Source organism: Bison bison, unplaced genomic scaffold (assembly GCF_000754665.1).
Source record: "Bison bison bison isolate TAMUID 2011002044 unplaced genomic scaffold, Bison_UMD1.0 scf7180017864285, whole genome shotgun sequence".
Classification (NCBI taxonomy): Eukaryota; Metazoa; Chordata; class Mammalia; order Artiodactyla; family Bovidae; genus Bison; species Bison bison.
This window is the reverse complement of record NW_011494857.1, coordinates 1,121,737-1,128,699: the sequence shown is the minus strand read 5'-3', so window position 1 is coordinate 1,128,699 and position 6,963 is coordinate 1,121,737. Positions and strand designations below refer to the sequence as shown.

Genomic DNA, 6,963 nt, shown 5'->3' with positions numbered 1-6,963 from the left:
GGCCTTTGCGATCTCTGGGTCTCTGTTCTTTTCTCTGTGGATCTTTATCACTCTCTTTACCTCTAGTTCTCTGTCCCCTTCCCCACCAGGTCTGCATCCTCTTCCTCTCTGGTTTCTGGCCCCTTATCTGCATGGCTCTCCTTCTTCTTCTGTTTATCTACCCACCCCCACCTTCCTATCATTTCCCGCTCTCCGAATCTGTGTCCAGTTCTTAGCAACAAGGTAGACCAAGGTGCTCCCATGTGCTGGGGCAGGGGCTGGGCACCTGGGGGAAGTGAAAGTGCTGCAGGCCCCAAGTGGGAAGATCCCCAGTGCAAAGGGGTGATTTGGCAGTACCAAAACACCCAGAGCGGAAGCTGAGCCTAGGGCAGTACTTCCTGCTTCAGCAACGAGGCCCCAAGAAGGGGAGGCCCCACAGGAGTCAAGACTGAGCCCAGGACCTTGGCCGTTAGATCCAGGTTTGCAATACCTGATCATCTTTAGGCCTGAGCTCCACAGCCAGCAGCCTCTGAAATCTCCCCTGACATCCTGCAGGCTTCTCACTTGTCAAGTCCCAAATCCCCATAGATGTTTATTTAACATTATGGATGTTCCTACCATCTCGACATGTACCCAGGAAAACCAGACCTCCTTAGAGAGCCAGTTCCCCCTCTCTCTTCTGAGCAATCTCATCTACCTTTTTTTTTTTTAAGGCTCTAAATGTAATTTATTTTCTTATTAATGTCATAAAAAATCAATTCATATTAGTAATATTCTGATTTTTAACTCTAGGCTTTCTTTTTTTTAGCCCCAATTTTATTGAGGAATAACGGACAAGTATGATTATGTATATTTAAAGTATACGGGACGATTTTATATATGTGTATTATATATATACATATATATAGTGGAATGATTACCATGCTCAAGATAATTAACATGTTCTTCATCTCACATAGTAAACAGTGTTTGTGTGTGTGTGTGTGTGTGTGTGGAACACTTAAATGTACTCTCAGCAACTTTCCAGCACACAATAGTGTATTAACTATGTTACCATACTGTACATTTAGACCCTCAGATCAGAACTTACTCCTCTTATAACTGAACATTTATACCCTTAGATCTATGTCTCCCCATTTTCCTTACTCCCCAACCCATCCTACCATTCTATAATCTGTTTCTATGAAATTGGACTTAAAATTTTTTTTTAAAGATTCTACATATAAATGATACCAGTATTTACCTTTCTATCTGTGGCTAATTTCATCTAGCATAATGTCCCCCTCAGGTTCATCCATACTGTTCCAAGTGGCAGGACTATCTTCTTTTTTATGGCTGAATAATATTCCACTGTAATACATATATTAGAAATATATATATATATATATCACATTTTCTTGATCCGTTCATCTGTTGAAGGACATTTAGATTGCTTCCATATCTTGGCTATTGTGAATAATGCTGCAATGAACATGAGTGAAAAGATATCCCTTCAAGAAACTGATTTCATTTCCTTTAAATATATACCCAGAGTGGGATTGCTGGAGCATATGGTGCTTCTATTTTTAACTTTTTGAGGCATCTCCATACTGTTTGCCATAGTGGCGTCACCAATTTACATTCACACAAAAGTGCGCAATGATTCCTTTTTATCCATATCCTTGCCAAGACTTGATATCTCTTCTCTTTTTGATACCAGCTATCCTAACTCTTACGAGGTGGTATCTTATGGTTTTGATAGTTTTGATTTACATTTCCCTCATGAATAGTGGGGCTTCCTAGGTGGCACTAGTGGTAAAGAATCCCCCTGCCAATGCAAGACGTAACAGATGTGGGTTCAATCTCTGGGTCAGGAAGAACCCCTGAGAAGGAAATGGCAACCCTCTCCAGTACTTTTGCCTGGGAAAACCCATGGACAGAGGAGTCTGGTGGACTATAGTCCATGGGGTTGCAAAGAGTTGGATGCGACTGAGCAACTGAGCATACACACATGTGCACACACACATGATTAGTGATGCTGAGCACCTTTTCATGCCTCTATTGGCCACTTGGATGTTTTCTTCAGAAAAAAATTGTCTATTCAAATCCTTCCCCCATTTTTTCAAATTGAGTTATTGGCTTTTTTTGCTGTTGAGTTATAGGAATTATTTATGTAATTTGAATGTTAGCCCTTTATCAGATATATGGTTTGCAAATATTTTATCCCATTCTCCATTGAAAAGGGTGTCTTTTCAATATATCATTTCCTTTTTTAAAAAAGTTGTATTTATTTATTTTTGGCTGGGCTGGGTCTTTGTTACTGCACCAGCTTTTCTCTAGTTGCGGTATGCAGACTTCTCATTGCAGTGGGTTTTCTTGTTGCAGAGCTCGGGCTGTAGGGCGCTTGGGCTTCAGTAATTGCAACGCCGGGCTCTAGCGCACAGGCTCAATACTTGTGGTGCATGGACTTAGTTACTCTGCATGTGGGACCTTCCCAGGGATGGAACCCGTGTCTCCTGTATTGGCAAGTGGATTCTTTACCACTGAGCCACCAGAGAAGCCCTTGATTGTTTCTTCTGGTATGCAAAAGATCTTTGGTTTGATGTAATCTCACTTGTTTATTTTAGCTTTTGTTTCCTGTGCTTTTGGTGTCTTATCCAATAAATTACTACCAAGACCAATTTGGTGAAACTCAAGGAACTGTTTTCCTATGCTTTCTTCTAGTTTTATAGTTTCAGGTTTTACATTTAAGTCTAATCCTTCTCGACTTTTGTGAGTGGCATATGATAGTGGTTCAGTTTCATTCTTTTGCATCTGGGTATGCAGTTCTCCCATTTATTGAAGAGACTGTTCTTTTCCTATCATGTGTTCTTGGCACCCTTATAAAAATTAGTTGACTGTATATGCATGAGTAAATTTATGGGCTCTCTATTATGTTTCACTGGTTTATGTGCTAGTTTTTATGCCACTACCATATTGCTTTGATCACTATGACTTTGTATATATTACAAAGTTTGAAATCAGAAAGTACAATGTCTCCCATCGTGTTCTTTCTTGAGATTGCTTTGGCTATTCAGGGTATTTTGTAGTTCCATACAAATTTTAAGATAGTTTTTTTCCTATTTCTGTGAAAAATGCAATGAGAATTTTGATAAGGATTACACTGAATCTGTAGATTATTTTGGGCACTTTGGGGATTTTCACAATATTGGTTCTTTCAGTCCAAGAACATGGGATATCTTTGCATTTATTTGTGTCTTATTCAGTTTCTTTCCTCAGTGTCTTATAGATTTCAATTTACAGGTCTTTCAGTGTTTTATTGTTTTTGACACAGTTACCAATGGAATTGCCTTCATAATTTTTTTAAAGATAGTTTGTTGTTAGTGTATAGAAATGCAATTGACTTTTTTGTGTTGATTTTTATCCTGTAACTTTATTGAATTCATTTGTTAGTTTTAACAGGGGTTTTTTTTTTTTTATATGTTTTTAGGGTTTTCTACAATAGATCATGTTGTCTGCAAACAGATAATTTTCTTCCTTTTTGATTTGGATAAGTTTTATTTCTTTTTCTTGCCTAATTGTTGTGGCTAAGACTATGTTGAATAGAAATGGTGAGAGCAGGCATCCTTGTATTGTTCCTCATCTTAGAGAAAAGGTTTTTAACCTTTCACCATTGAGTATGCTATTAGCTGAGGGTTTCTCATATAGTCTTCATTATGTTGAGGTACATTCCGTCTATACCTAATTTGTTGAAAATTTTTATCATGAAAGGATGTTGAGTTTTCTCAAGAGCTTTTTATTCATCTAATGAAATGATCGTATGCTTTTTTATCCTTCATTCTGTTAGTGTGGTATCACATGGTTGACTCCTTCCTGTGAATCATCAAAATTTCCCTCCCTACCAATACTTTCCTATTAGCACACAATCATGCTATTATTTCTTCCATCTAAAAACTCATTCATTGACCACACATCCTTCTACACCTCTGTCCCATTTCTTCCTCTTCTTGATAACAAAATCCATTAAAAATTTGGCTATACTCACTGCTACTTCCTCTCTTCCAAGTCTCTCAATATGACTTTCATTCTGACTTGTTCACCAAAACCACTTTGGTCAAAGTCACCAATGATATCCATGTGGTCAATTCTTGGTCCCCATCTTACTTGACTTCTCTATATCACTGGTTGCGGTCCCCACACATCAGCCTCAGCTGGGCATTTGTTAATATTCTCAGTCCTCATCCCAGACCTACTGTAGTGGGTTGAATGTGGTCCCTCAAATTCACAGCCATTCTGAAGGAGATCAGCCCTGGGATTTCTTTGGAAGGAATGATGCTAAAGCTGAAACTCCAGTACTTTGGCCACCTCATGCGAAGAGTTGACTCATTGGAAAGGACTCTGATGCTGGGAGGGATTGGGGACAGGAGGAGAAGGGGACGACAGAGGATGAGATGGCTGGATGGCATCACCGACTCAATGTTCTTGTCCGAACCACTGGAACCTGTGAATGTGACCCTACTTGTTTTTTTAACCCTATTTGGAAAAAGGGTCTTTGAAGATGTAGTTAAGGATTTCAAAATGAGATTATTCTGGATAATCTGAGTGGGCCTTAAATCTAATGACAAATGTTCTTAAAAGAGACACTCAAAGCAAAGGCACTCCTAGAGGAGAAGAAGACAGAGGCAGAGATTGGAGTTATGCAGATATAAGCCAAGGAATGCCTGGAATCTACCCTTAGCCCACACACATCCTATTGTCTGCCTAGAAGCCATAGGAATCCTTCTGTTAAAACATGAGTCACTTCTTGACTCAGAGCCCTCTAATAGCTTCTTATCTCACTCAGGGAAAAAAACCCAGCTTCCTACCATGACCTCCAAGGGCCTCCATAAAATACTCTGACCCTTATTACTTCTCTTATCTCACCTATTACCCACCTTCCCTTCAATCACTGGGATCCAGTTATATTGGCTTCCTTACTGTTTCAAGAACCTATCAAGTATACTTCTGCCTCCAGACCTTTGTCATTGCTGTTCCCTCTGCTTGGAATGCTCTTCCTCATGTTGTTCCTGGTTGCTTTCCTCATCTCCTTCAAGTCTCTGCCAATGTCACTTCCTCAGAGAGGTCTTACTTGACTACTATCTACAGTTCTCTGTCTTGTCCCCTGATAACACTCTGTCTTGCTTTCTTAACAGCACTCCCATGCTCAGAAATTCTTATTTGTTTATGTTTCCTGCTTTTGCAACTAAAATGTAAAATCTTTTTCACAACAGCATCCTGAGGGTCTAGGGCAGTGTAGGGTACATCATTCATTAAATATTTACTGAGACTTCCCTGATGGCTCAGTGGTAAAGAATCCACCTGCCAATGCAGGGGACAAGGGTTAGCGCCCTGATCCAGGAAGATCCCATATGCCATGGAGCAACTAAGCCTGTGTGCCACAACCACTGAGGCTGTGCTCTAGAGCCTGGGAGCTGAAACTACTGAGCCCGTGCACCTAGAGCCTGTGTTCCACAACAACAGAAGCCACTGCAATGAGAAGGCCCTGAACCATAACTACAGGGTAGCCCCCACTCTCTGCAGCTAGAGAAAAGCCCATGCAGCAACAAAGACCCAGCACAACCAAAAATACATACAATTTAAAACAATTACTGACTGACATTTTTCCTGGTGTCTAGAATTCACAAATTTTCCTGCTCCAGGGCCTTTGCATAGCCTCAGGGACTGAGATGTTCATATTCCATTTTACACTTAGTAAATTATCCTTTATGTCTCAGTTCCAGTGTTACTTTCTCAGAGAACTCCTCTTGTAACAGAGAAGAACAACTCTAACTGCATATCGGATCTATTCCTTTAGGTCTAACCTTTGTGCTCTATTCCCTGTGCTTAGTCATCCTGGCTCTGCACCTTTGTAAAAGAATGTTGCCTATAGCCTGAAATACACATGACAGTCCATTCTCAAGGCTCTGACCTTTAGAAGTATAACACTCTTCCGTTCATATGAAGATAAAGAGCTGCAGAACAGAAAATAACTTGTCTTGTTGGACGCTTATAGGAACACTGTGACCAGACCCACATGGACAGCTTCAAGAACAGATTCCTGCACCAAGAAGTTTGCAACAACCAGCTACACCCTACCTCCTCTCTTAATATAAAAGAAGCCTGAATTTTAACTTGGGTAAGATGGTTCTTAGGGACACTAGTCCACCATCTTCTTGGTATGTTGGCTTTCCAAATAAAGTTTCTATTCCTGCCCCAGCAATTTGTCTCTGGATTTATTGGCCTGTTGTGTGATGAGTAGTATGAGCTTAGACTCAGTCATGCTTTCTCCAAATTAGGTCTCTGAGTTGAAGGATTGGATAATTTCCCTCAGATTGTGATGTATTTTTATAGCACCTAGCATTTTTCTTTATATCTTTTTGTTCAGTCATAATGATCTAAGCCTGTAGTCCTCAGAATGTGGCCTAAGGACTGCTGGTGGTTCCTGAGACACTTTCAGGGGTTCATGAAGTGAAAATTATTTTCATAATACTATTAAGATGTTATTTGCCATGTCACTCTCACTTTCTCTTGAGTATACAGCGATGTATTTTGGAAGCTACAGCATGTGAACTATTTTGACAAGCCGCACCACCCCTAATACCCCAAGCACATATGATAATGCAACTGTCGTCTATTAAGCCAGGTGTTAAAAGAGATTTGCAAAAATGTAAAATACTCTTCTCAGTTCAGTTCAGTTCAGTCGCTCAGTCGTGTCCGACTCTTCGTGACCCCATGAATCACAGCACGCCAGGCCTCCCTGTCCATCACCAACCCCCGGAGTTCACTCAGACTCACGTCCATCAAGTCAGTGATGCCATCCGGCCATCTCATCCTCTGTCATCCCCTTCTCCTCCTGCCCCCAATCCCTCCCAGCATCAGAGTCCTTTCCAATGAGTCAACTCTTCGCATGAGGTGACCAAAGTATTGGAGTTTCAGCTTCAGCATCATTCCCTCCAAAGAAATCCC

General features: G+C 40.6%; 1 protein-coding gene across 2 annotated transcripts in view; it reads right to left on the bottom strand.

The window, feature by feature from the left end:
• Positions 1–315, bottom strand: part of CD37 (CD37 molecule) — a 5,893-nt gene extending 5,578 nt beyond the window's left edge. For both annotated transcript variants that reach the window (XM_010849601.1, XM_010849602.1), the window contains exon 1: positions 61–315. The gene's annotated coding sequence lies outside the window, so the exon portion shown is untranslated. The remainder of the gene's footprint in view (positions 1–60) is intronic.
• Between the last annotated feature and the right edge of the window lie 6,648 nt (positions 316–6,963).